The sequence below is a fragment of the Camelus dromedarius genome, chromosome 15 (genome assembly GCF_036321535.1).
Source record: "Camelus dromedarius isolate mCamDro1 chromosome 15, mCamDro1.pat, whole genome shotgun sequence".
NCBI classification, from domain to species: domain Eukaryota; kingdom Metazoa; phylum Chordata; class Mammalia; order Artiodactyla; family Camelidae; genus Camelus; species Camelus dromedarius.
In genome coordinates, this window is record NC_087450.1 from 35,520,383 (window position 1) to 35,533,668 (window position 13,286).

Consider the following 13,286-nt stretch of genomic DNA (forward strand, 5'->3'; position numbering starts at 1 on the left):
CAAAAGGAAATAAAAACAGCTTCCATAGGCTGGACTGTCTTGTCAGTGATCTGCCTAGAATGAGCTCCACAGCATGCTAGAGCTGCCTTAAGGTAAACCCACAAAGAGCCATGGGGTTGCTCCCACGTTTACCGTTTGACCCTTGAGAATAGCAAATTTAGAGTGAGATAACCACTGTATGTAAAAATAGATTAAAAAAACAGATCTCTTCTGCATAGTACAGGGTACTATATTCAATATCCTGTAATAACTGTTAATGAAAAAGAATATGAAAGTGAATATATATATATTTATATGCATGACTGAGACATTATATTGTATAACAGAAATTGATACATTGTAACTGACTATACTTCAATTAAAAAAAAAGAAAGAAATGTTAGGTTGAGATGTAACATCCAACAAACTGGTTAGAGACCTTTGATGGAATTTACTCTGCATCTTCTTAGGGAGCTCATTTGAAGTGATCACACCAAAGTGTTCAGATGAAGATGGATGCAGAGCAGTGATATTAAAACACTGCTGGGATGGATAGTATGCATCAGTTGTTCAGAGAATTGATGGATGCCCAGGTGGGTTTCCGCTTATGTGAAATGGCTTACCTGAACAGCAGGGTCTGTCTATAGGATCATGCTTGAGTCAGCATCAGGATCACCTGGGGGTTTATTAAAGCACAAATGGCTGAGTCTAATCCCGAGTTTCTGAGTTAGTAAATCTGGAACGGTGCCCAAGCATTGGCATTCTAGCAAATTCTCCAGTAACTCTGAGATGGCTGGTTCAGAGACCACACTTGGAGAACTACTGGGATCATAATTATGCTCCTAGAACTGTTTAGAATAATTAGCAGGAAGTAGGTGGGAAATTGCCATCAGATTGGGAGCTGAGGTGAATCAGCCCCATTTAAGATAGCACCTTGTTCACAACTGAAAACTTAAAAAAAAAGTGGTAAATAATTATATGATTCCAAGCCAAGAGATAGTTGCAAGCTGAACAGAATCTTCCCTTTAAGGAACGCCAATGAAGAGTCTAGGAAAAGAGCTGAATCTGTCACTTATATAACATCTGAAAGTGTTATACTTTCTACTAATCCTTTGACTTTACTACAGAACTAGGCTGTGTAACCCAGATCTCCCAGTAAGATATGTCTTTCACTCTAGCGTCCCCACAATAAATTATTGTATGTCCATATTGTGGAATATTATGTTGCCATTGAAAAGCATGGTTTTGAAGAATTTTGAATGATGAAGGGAAATGTTCATGACATGTTGTTAAATGGTAGAATACCAAACTATGTGTATGTGTCTATAAATTGGGTGTAAGTAACCAGGTTATCAGGCTGTGTTGGATTACTATAATAGTAATTTTCTCCCTTAGACGTTTCTGTGTGTGTAAGCTTTCTAAGTTTCTATAATACAAATTTATGTGAAACAATTTCTCATAATTTAAACTCCATCCTTTGCTGCCCTACAGCTAGTGATGAGACCCACACACCGACATTGAGGCTAGGAAAGGAGTAACACTGGGAGAACTTTGGATGCGTCTTCAATTGGATGGCATGGGGCAATACATTTTTTTTTTAGGTAAGACATAAAAGTAGTCCATGTGGGAGGCTTGGGATTTGGGGTACCTAACACAAAGATTTTTGTAACCACATTTAGTCCAAACCATACTAGAGCAATTTCATTTGCTAAAACTTACACTTAATTATAAATATTTTTATCTTACTATTATATTATGAGAAAATGCCAGAAGCATAGGTTAGATTGTAAGCAGAAAATATCATAAATTCATGGCTTAAGATCGCCACCAAAGAGTTTAGGAATCGGGTGTTCGGATTACCCTGTTAGTGCCCAGGGCATTCACCAGGGAATCAGGGATAGAGGATTCAGACCATTCTTTTGGGCAACTAAAACATAAAGGGGGTAAAAATCCTTCCTACACTAGCCAAATGTTGATAACCACAAACTGTCGATATGATCTCTCTGTTGAATAATCAGCCTATCAACAAGATGAAATATGAAATAGGAATATTTTAGGTAAAGCTTCAGACCATCATTGGAAGCATTACACACACACTTGTGTGTATATATATATATATTTATATACATATATATTTATATACATATATATATTTATATACATATACATATACATGCAAAATACCTACAAAAAATTAAAAATTGGCATGAAATATACACACACACACACACACACACACACACACACACACACACACACTTGTTTACTTTGAGTTATCACTTGATTTGGCCCTAGCTTCTGAATAAAACAAGATATTTTAAGAAGAAAAACATCCAACAAAAATTGTCAGAAAGCAGTGGGTGTAACAAAAGCATTTACCAAAGTGTCATGAACTACTAATATTACATAGCGTTGCCTAGATGTACAGGATGTTTTGATTTGCCCACTCTCATCAGTAAGTGAGCCTCAAAGTTTTAAATAGACCCTTCTTGTGGTCTAGAAATCAGTAGTCAGTATTGAAAGGAATGTTTTCCAGTATTTTCTCGATCATCAGTCACTTTTTACAGTCCTATGGAATAAGAGTTAAGATACTGCAGAGACAAAAATCATCTTCTATGAAGTGTCCAGCCAAAACACATTATGTAACAAATATATACTATGTTGACTGGGGACACATACATATATTAATATGATCTGTGAAATGTTTCCAAATGATTTCTACATTTTATAGCAATTCTATTTTAAGTACTTTTATGAATTTAATTATACTCTCAAAATCAGTGTCCATAATAGCAATCCCTAAAGCAAGTTACGATGATTTCCCAGTGGCTCTGCCCATCAGTAACATAAATGTTTACTTATTTATGTGGCCTAAAAGGGAACATTGTGCACAGTAATTTTCTTTGAACAGGGGTCGTGTAGTTTTCAGTCACAATCTGAAACATGACTATAGTTGAATATTAAAACGAAAACAAAAGCAGGTAGCGAGCATATTATGATTACAGCCCTTCGCTCATACACTACTGCAGATAGAACACTAGCAGTGAGTGTGCTCACTGGCCCCATTAAGAGGTCTGACACTGAACACCTCCCCGAGGATGATGTTCGTCATCCTCATGTGCTTCTGCATTTTAATGGCGCCATCTTTCCTGATTTCGATCAAAGTCCGCTAGTTCTACCTGGTCCATTTCATCAGTCTCTTCTACTTCCTTCCTCTCAAGTAGGAGTTTTTGCAGCAGAGTTTATCATGGGAGAGAAAGCCATTCTCAGGAAAGTTTACCTTAAATTCAACAATTAGGCAACCCTTTCCACGTGGTCTATGATAAATTGGCTTGCCTTCATTTAGCACACACTTGATTTGTCCATGCTTGACTATCCGACCTGGGTGGGAAGTGATGACTGTGGTTTGGTTGTCAAGAGTAGATACTGGCTTTTGGAAATGACATAGCGCCTCGACCAGCTGTAGATCCGTACACATGGAAGGGTCTTCCCGTCGTCAGTCAAAAACCAGCAGGGCCCTTCTGATCTTGACCAGCAGTGTCAGTCTGAGCTGCCACCTGGGCCTGTGCGCTCATCTGCACACGTGCATCAGCTTGGCTGAACTGACTAATCATGTGGGAGAGTCCCCTAGTTAGTGGCCCATCCGTCTCAGCTGATTCTTAAATACCCTAAGTCAGTCCTCTGCTGGGACAGTGGAGTTCAGCATAATCAGCACAGCCCACTGGACTATGAAAATATCTCTCTCCATTTGGCGGTGCCCTTTTGTGCAGATGCATAGCGGTGACAGTCAGACACAACCAAGGAGGAACAATCAACCCCTTTTAGGTGGACTGGCTACAAAGCTATGTATCTGGTTTCAATTAGCTTTGCAAAAATGTAGAAAAAAATTTAATTTTGAACACCAGCCAGTACCTGAAAAGCTTGCCTTCCCACTTTTATTCCTGTGCAATGTATCAACTCCATTTTTTTGAGTTAAGAAGGTGTATGTATCAAAACAGGACACATTTTAAAAGACAGAATCCGAGTGAGGAGTAACAGGTCTACGTTAATTAATTATACAATCATTGGGTACCTTTAATTTGCCAAGTACTGTATCCCACACTCATATGTCAACAAGCTTATACTCATAAGACAGATTGTACATTTGATAACATAAAAACAAATAAAGTATAGTCTTCATCAGATATTCAGATGAACAAACAAAGGAGCCAATAAAGAAAGACATAAAATAATTGCAACAGAATCTCTCTAGTTCTGTGCCTGGTGGTTAGTTCACGAAATCTCCAATTAAAGCAGGAATTATAAATAAACTGAAAATAAATAGGCATTTTATTTTAACTAAAACATACAAACGAACTTTCATTCACTAATATTTTAACAGAATAAATAAGGGTATTCTTTAAGTAAAAAGTCCACTGGTTGTAATTCTGTGTTTTCTTATTTGCTAAACCACATTCATAATGTACAATGTTCCATTTCAGTTATAGTTGCAAGGCAATCTAATTGCAGAGTGCATAGAGATTTTTTTTTCCCCAATCTTCTACAACTGTCTTGCCCACATCAAATTAGATAATTATAAACAATAACAGTAAGAACTAGTCTTAGCTGAGTATTTGCAGAGCATTTTACTTGATTTTCATAGGAATAACTATCTTTTTAAACAGCTGTATTTCATTAGTTCATATACTGTTGAATCAAATTATGCAATTACAGTAACAAAAGTGACATAAACCGGTTTGGGAAGAAACAGCCTGACCCTTGGTAACTGTGCAATTCCACCATCCAAGCATACCTGGGAATAATCCTAGGGGCAGGTACTTCACGTGCCGTGGAGAGCCGTAAGTTCATCATCAAGTTCATCGTCAGTTCATCACTAGATAGAGATTGGTTAGGAGAGCTTGTACTGTCAAGTCTTGCTGAGTATGTTCGACGTGCTAGGCTCTGTGGAAGTTCATTGGGCTTATCCTGTCTTGATGAATTCACAGTCTAGTGAAGAAGACAGATGTATAAATAAGTAATGACAGTATAGTATTATGTTGAAGAATGTATGAGTATCTGAGATTGGGAAGGAAGGTTGGGCTAACTGTATGGAGACAGGGGGAATGGGGCACAGTAGGGGACGTTTGACCTGAATATTGCAAGATGCATCGGATTTTGCTAAACTGAAGAGGGACAAATCTAGTCTACAAATACGGGCTGAGGTTTCACAAATTCATGGCCATGTGGGAAGCGGCCATGAAACTTGTCCCACTGGGGCCTCTCAGATACTAGGCAACCTGTTATTATCACTGGAAGTGAAGTATAAGAAGAGTGTTATGGAAGGATGGAAAATGGAAAGGTTAGTTCCAGCCAGGTGTGTGTGTGATGGCTGGAGGATGCAATGGATTGGGAAGGGCCCCCTGGAGAAGGTGACATTTGAGCATTCATCATGCAATAAACCATTTCAGACAGGGCTGGCATTATTGTAGAGTACGGCCAACCCCTGATTCTGATGTCTGGGGCAACCACAGAGATTGTTGAAAGGGATATACAATCTAGAGAACTTGGCTTGCCTGCTTGGTGGAAAGTTTTCTCTCTGTAGTTGCGATCTTTTACACGAAGCACAGAGGATATGGGACCCACAGATTCTGGGTTTCTTCATGCTGGGAAAAACTTCAAACTCAGCCACTGAAAGGTGTGGAAACTCAGTGAATCAAAGCTGAGAGAGGAAAAGAATCTGGCATGTCACAGAAAAAGAGACATTTTTATTGCCCTACTTTGGGTCAGATCCGCAAAGTGATTTGTTGAAAAGTAGCACAGTCCCTGAAGAAGTAGGACACCTGGTAACCCTTATTTTAGTAGAAAGGCCAAATCCGGCCAAAGCCAGAGTAGTCGGTGATTCCTGCTTTACTGAAGTTGTGAAAAACCCACTCCGATCCCGGGTGGACCCTCTTTACTCAGGAAATGCCATTAAGTATAATGATTGAAATCCTAAAAACCGTAGCAATAAAATAATTAAGGCACTCATCACTTGCCAAGAAACACTTTATTTTGCTCTCTTAGGACAAGGAAGCATGCTTCGAGTGCAGCTGGAAGAACCCACTTGTGCAGAAGAATTAGTGATGATTTCAGTCAAACTTCGACAAATCAAAGAATTATCTAAACATCTGTCTTATAGCCCTTGGTTAAAAAAAAAAGTAGTTTGACACAGATAAGTTTTTTTTTTCCTTGTGAAACTTCTTTGTGAAGATGATAGAGTGTCTTGAAGAAACTGAGTAAGTCTCACATCCACTGGACATCAAAGCCCCATACTCGGCATTTCAAGACAATTCTGATAATCATTATTTATTCTTTTTAAAGGGTATTTTGTCACTAGACTATGCAGGCAAGGATCTGACATCTTTGACATATAATTAAGTCTAATCCTACTGCGTATCAGCATGGCCTGGGGGCCCTTGACCTCTCTAAGCCTCAGCTTAGTTACATGGAAAATGGGTACAAGAATATTCAACCAGCTTATCTCTTAGTATTGCTGTTGAGCTGCAACAGCAGAGTGCTTTGGAAACTGCAAAGCACTAATCAAGTTAAAAGTATTAATATGCAATTTTGTGTGACACTCACTGGGGATATTCTGATGCAATTATACTTTCACGAACTGCTGGTGGGGGGTATCGAGTTACATAAACCGGATTGGAAATGCTTTGTTAATGTGTGCATCACCAACAGCATTAGATCTCCTTGGGCTCTTTCTTAATAGCCCCGTATTGGCAAAATATTGGAGTGAGCTCTTCAGCTTTTATAGTGGCTATGTGTTCTACATTAAATTCCATCTGAGAACTTGAATAGACTTTTAAAAATTGAATTCAAGCTAACTCCACAAGCTTTAAACTTCTTGATTGTCACAGAAGCAAACTAGGTATAGAATGGTTATCTCTGTGCTGGGATCAAACCTGAATCAGAAATTCTGGAGAGAGGGTCCAGCCATCTGTGTTTTAATAATCCTCCCCCGCCCCTGCTCTGATTAGAGGAACCACTGACAGGGGAGTAAATAACAATGAGGAGTTGATAGCTTTTGCATTTATTCATTGACTCACTCAAAAAAGTGTAAAAAGGCATCTTTTATGAAGCAGATGCCATTCTAGAAAGACGTGGAGGGAGAGCAGTAAAAAAGATGGGCAGAGCACCTGCCTGCACGGAGCGTTTGTTCTGAAAGGAACCAACTAAACATAGAAATGCATGATGTAACGGAAAGTGGTGATAGATGCTCTGACGACAAGGCAGGATAAGGGGAAAGAGCAAGGGAGCCTCAGGGAAGGCTTCTCCCAGGAGGCGATATTTGAGCTCACCTCAATGAAGTGAGAGGCTATTTTAAAGAGGGCAGCCCATGGGTGGGGCCAGCAGGAGAGTTTAACAGGAGATGAATAGGACACCAGGCTGAGTTCTTTCCTACCCTTTGACTTCAGCTTTTCTGCACAAATTTGATTCATTTTTTTCCTCCGCAAATGAGACTCTGCTCCTTCTTCCGCAGGACGGGGAGGAGCCACTTGTAGGTATACAAACACTTGGACTTGGTTTGAACGTAAAGTCCCAAGAAAGGAGTCTCCCTGACACTCCTCTGCTCCAGACCTCCTCCTGGCTTCCTACCTCATGGGGAGGAAAAGCTCCCCCAAACCTAATCTCCTATTGCATCTCAGACCCATTCTCTCCATCACTTACCTGCCCTCAGCCCCCCAGGCCTCCTTCAGTTTTTCCAGGTCTTCCACTTCAAGGTCTCTGCTCAGACTCAGCCTTGGCATGTCTTCTTCCTCCCACCTGGAGCGTTTTTTCTTCTAAATATCCTCTTGGCTTGCATCCTTCTCTCCTTCAGGCCATTACTCAAATGTCACGTTCTCCAAGAGGTCTTCCCTAAGACTCTATAGAGAAAGTTCCACCTCCTTTGTCTTTCTCTGCACTACTTTTCCCCTTTGTGCTTATGCACATCAAATATTCTCTCTTATGGATTTTGATTATTTGGTTTACTTTTTATTTCCCTTTCACTGGAATTTAAGCCCTAGGAAGACAGGGACTTCCATCTGTTCTGTTCACGTTTTTATCACCAGCTCCTCAAACAATGCCTGGCACAGAGGAAGTGGTTAATGAATGTTTGATGAATGAATAAGTGATGCCAAGGGGTAACAGGTAATGTTCTCTAACGCTTGTGAATTGCAGGTGAGTGGAGGGTGGGGATTATAAGGCAATGGGAAGGCTTACAGCTGGGTGGGGTAAGAAATGTTTCACTTGGCAGTGAGACTGTCAACACTTGAGGCTTCAGTCTTAGTCTTCAGCCTTGAGAAAGTGGCTGAAACTTTCTGGGGCTCTACTTTGTTTTCTGTAACAGAGGCAGAGCAGTAGAAGGAGGACTGTTTAGAGTCACAGGGAGAGGACTAAACATATCTGTGGACACCTCTAGCTCTTCCTCTGTAATGCAGTGTCTGTAACCCAAAGACCCAAACTGTGGAGCAGAGTATTTCGTTGTCTATATGGAAATTTATTCAAATATACCTAAGGATAAACAATGCGGTGCATGTGTGGGTTGATTCATTTTGCACTGTGTTCCAGGACTCTTAGCGTGTGAAGCACCCGTTGCAGAAGTGGTGCGTGAAGCACTTCAAAGGTCTTTATCATGATCCATATGTATTAGTTGTATTAGTTTTCTGTTACTGAATGACAAATTACTGGAAACAGAGGGGCTGAAAGCCATATGCATTTAAAACCTCATGGTTTCCATGGACTAGAGCCCTGTGCAGAGTTTAACTGGGCCTTCTGCTCTGGGTTTCACAAACCTGCAGTCAAGGTGTTGGTCAAGATGGGGGTCTTATCTGATGCTTGGGTTCCTTGTCAAAGGTCACATGGTTGTTGACAGAACTCATTTCCTTGCATTTGTAGGCTTGCTTATTTAAGGCCAGCAGGAGAATCTCTTTCAGTGAAGGCCTGGACTCTTTTCTAAAAGGCTGACCTAATTAGATGAGGCCCACCCTGGAAAAACTCTTTTGATGAACTCAAAGTCAAGTGACTGGGGACTTTAATATATTTGCACACTCTCTTCACTTTTGCCATATCATAGAATCTAATCTTGGGAGTGATATCTCATCACCTTTGCCATATTCTGTTGGTTAGAAGCAAGTTACATGTACTTCTCATGCTCAAGAGAAGGTGATTATACATGGTCATGGGTCACTGGGGGTCATCTTAGAATTCTGCTGGTCATGCCGTACTACAGAGTTGGGTAACTCTGAGATGTGAGAGAGAATTTTCCATTTTGGAGACAAGAAGTATTCAGACTTTGGTTGCCTAGGAAGATTTTATGGACCCCACGGCACCTGCATTAAGGATGTGTAGAACCTGCTAACCCAGCTGCCCAACACCCTTGGAGGAGTTGTTACTCAGGGCCAGAGCATCATTGGTCTGATGGTAACCACTTCACAGAGGGGCTTTTCTGCCCAACTTGACTGCAGCTGCCTGGTCCTGTTGTCAGGTTTCACCTGCCTTAGCACGTATGTTCCTTGTAAGGCACATGTCAGAGTGCCAACAGGGTTTACAATGCCTGTTCTTGTGCTTGTTTATAAATAAATGTGGAAGTTTGAGCAAAGTTTAGTCTAGATTTGCATTCATGGAAAAGACCACTTGATAGTGAAACTGTAGGAGAAAAAACTGTAGCTACCGTCTACCTCTCATCCCAGGTGACCATGTATATTTACCAAAATACTGAGAAGCAGATTGGCTTAGGTTCTTTCACCTAAGAAATCATTAGGGTGCTTACATTTTGCATTGTCACACGTTTGAGGTTGCCAAAAAAGACTAGAAGGCTCAGTTAACAGTTAAATCACAAAATTGTGTACCAATTAATGAAACTTAAAAATAGCATGATAATGATGTTGGAAAAAAATGTACTCTGGGGAAACTTTTCAGTTGGAAAGTCTGCCTCTTTATTCAGAGTTCTAAATATCTTCCTGAACGAGTCAACCTACAAATGTAAACGTCCAGTTCTATAGACTTGCTGAATCTTTCAGTTGCTTCCGTTTCCTGAGGGATTGATCTCACCTTATCTAAAATCTCAAATACCTTTTAAGAGAATAATTGGCTACAGAACTCTTAACTAATTTTGTGTAATTCTGTTTATGGTAATGATCCTGGAGTCACGTGTTATACCCAGAAGTTTAATGAGAATGTTGCAGTATCTGATACCATGTTGAAAACAGAACGTATAAAACTTCTTCTAAAGCTCTCCAATTAAAATATCTCTTTTGAAAATAAGCTGCACTTTGCAAAATGGGTATATTGGAAGTTTGTTCATTAGGAAAATCCCCCCACTCTAGACTCCTAAACTTCCCTAGTTGAGTTGAAAAAGAAACCAAACAGACCAACAGGAAGAGAAATATTATCAATATTTTGAGTCAGTTCTGTCTTTAGTTCATCAAGTCCCTAAGTACTGATATCTGAGTATCTGCTGTTCCATAACTCCCTTAGTCTTTCTTTTCTGTTTGTTTGCTGTGTTTTGTGGCTGTTAATTAATTGATTGAGCATTCCTTCTATCTCTGAATTTGTTTAAAATATCAAGTGAGTCTTGTGACCACCATCAGCTGCAAACATAGCATCAATTAACTTACCAAAACAGAGCGTTTGGTGATTAATCCGTAATGACAGGGCTGTTCTCCCGAATGATTAAATTCATTATTAAACAGCCAGAGGTAGAGTGCTTTCCATGGAAGATTTATTGCTCTGGAATTACCTTTCTCCCTTGTACTGAGGAAGCTGGATCTGGTAAATGAGAAAGATGAAGATGCAAGGGGCTCCTTTTTAAAGGATGATGATGGTTCTTTTTTAGATGGCTAGTCTATATTCTGAATGCCTCAACCCCTCAAAATAAAGTACCTCTTTAAACATGTGTCCTCTTTGGTCATTCACAAAGCAGTTAGGACTGCTTTATTATCACAGAGTGAAGTAGTGGGCATCTACGAGGATCCTGTGTGTGAGCCAGGCTGGGAAGATGATTGTCCTTGATCTTTGGTACCACGTTGTTACACCTTATCACCAGCAAGGCTGGACTTGGGTCGTAACTTTCTAAATGGTTTCTGTGCCCATTCGCCCCTCTACAAGCCTTCTACAAGCCTATTCATAGCCAAAATAATCTCCCTGGCTGGGTTCTGGTCTCCTTTGTGCAGAATTTATACTCTGTATTCTAAATCATTCCCACACACACACACACTGCAGAATAGTCTTAAACCTTCCCTGTATCTAATTTCTATTCATTCTTTCATTTCATTCTTTACAGTTTTCCTATTCACCTAAGCCCCAGGTGGCATCCCTTTCCTCGTTCTCTTTATGATTTGCGGCATTTAAAGGAGCTCTTTCTGTAACTTAACATTATTTCTGGATGTTTGTTTTGAATCTTTTGGGAACATGCAGGTGCCCCGAGGGTAGAGAAGTCCAGACTCTTCATTGTGCCCTGTGTTTCACACTGGGTCAGGCAAGGAGTGTCTTTGTAAATAGACCAATACCACTCTCTGAGATTTCTTGGGAAGGTGACATGACTTCAGTTATTCTGTCAAGCTGCCTTCCTGTTCATCTCATGCATACTCATTTGAAGATACACGAAGAACTCCTGAACCTACTGCTGTATGGGGCACTGTTAAAAGTTGTAGAGCACAGATAGCAAAGGATGGGGGGGAGATGGGGGGTACATACAATGAAATCCAATACCCTATGCTGCTTTCCATTGATCCTTACCTTGTTTTATTTGCCTACTGATTTGTTTGTTTTGTAGACAGGAGAAATATGAATGCTGGGCTCCAGATCTTACCATGCAACCTGGGTTGTGACTCAAGTTCTCTGAGCGCTCCTCTCCTCGTCTGAAACTTAGACATGTGAATGCCTATGCCAGTGAGTGGCTGGGCAAGCTAAGTAGCGTAGTGAGTGTAAAACAACTTGCAAAGTGACTAGCTTAAAATAGATGCCCGAGAGATCTTGGTTTTCTCCTCAAACTGTAAATCAGTCTTCGAGTCATTTGAGTGGGAAGGAAGGAGAGTGACTATAACTTTATTATTGGTTATTTAGGATATTATTCAAACTGACATTATAGGCTGTCAGTTTTGAGCATGGGAGATTTAATCACAACTGTGATTATCTATTTTTGAAGAGTCGCTGCTTTTGCGGTGTTTGACCCAACAACAAGAGGACCGATGGGTAGAAAGAGAGGATAAATCGTTCAAGGCAGCTTTGTGTATTAGTAAAAGTACAGTCACATGTGCTGACAGAACTTTAATTTTGCAATTGGCATTCACCCTTTTTAAAACTCACTCTTAATATTGTAACAGCGCAGGATCTAATAATTACAAGCTTTTTAAAGAGACATGCTTCAGAACAAAAACAGTAATAATAATGCCGATGATGGTAATAAACATTTTGGCATTTCTAGTATTCCTTCTTCAGTTTCAGGTTGATGGCAAAGTTTAAGTGTTTTTTTCCCCAAATTGGTTGGATACGTTCCAGTGGAAACCATAAGGCTGATGTTGGTATTTTGTAAGAATTCCTTTTTCTCTTTAGCATCCCTTCAGCTACGTATTCCCTGGACCCTGCTCCTCATAAACCTCCTGGGATTTCCCTTCCATTCACTAGTAGGTGAAGCAATTTGCAGTCCCTTCCTATGTTGAGATCAAAGCTAGAGATAATGACTTTCCATTGTTCCTCCAGGGAAATGATCAAAACAACAAAATAGCCTCTGAACAATGGCTTCTTAATTGCAAGGGAGGAAGTATCTTCAGCAAGAGTCCCTCCGACCCAAACTCTTTCTGGAATTGTCTTCCACCCAGAAAGAATGCAGGAAAAACATGGCCATTTCCAAGAATATTTGAACACTTCAAAGAAGTATTCTTTCTAACTTAAAGGCCAAAAGACGTAGAGAAAAAGAAGGAAAAAAAAAATAAAGAAATGAGAGAGTACTCTTAAAAGTCGGCCACAAGAAAAATTAATTTCTCTTGCCTTCTCTGGGACGGTCAAACCCACAGAGTATGGAATCCAGCTGTCTTTGATGTTTGTCCTAGCAGTTTTATCTGCGAAGAAAACACAGCATGATAAACACTGAGATTTCCCAAAGGGAGGGGAGTTTGTGGCTTCTTAAAATGGAAAGTGTTACATGTACTTGAGTAAAGCTGATTAATGAGTCTTGCTTGTAAATTTTGCCAAGGTCAACAGATCCTGGTGGTAGAACATATACACAAATTATAAAAGACACGGCATCTGAGTTTTTTCCTTCTTCTGTTCCTTTTTTCTTCCCTTAGGAGTTTTGTGAC

At 40.0% G+C, this 13,286-nt stretch overlaps 1 protein-coding gene and 1 pseudogene across 14 annotated transcripts in view; one reads left to right on the plus strand and one right to left on the minus strand.

The window, feature by feature from the left end:
- Positions 1–13,286, plus strand: part of SLC8A1 (solute carrier family 8 member A1) — a 394,428-nt gene that overhangs the window by 122,541 nt on the left and 258,601 nt on the right. The gene's annotated exons all lie outside the window — the stretch shown is intronic.
- Positions 2,993–3,457, minus strand: LOC135322990 (dnaJ homolog subfamily A member 1-like; annotated as a pseudogene).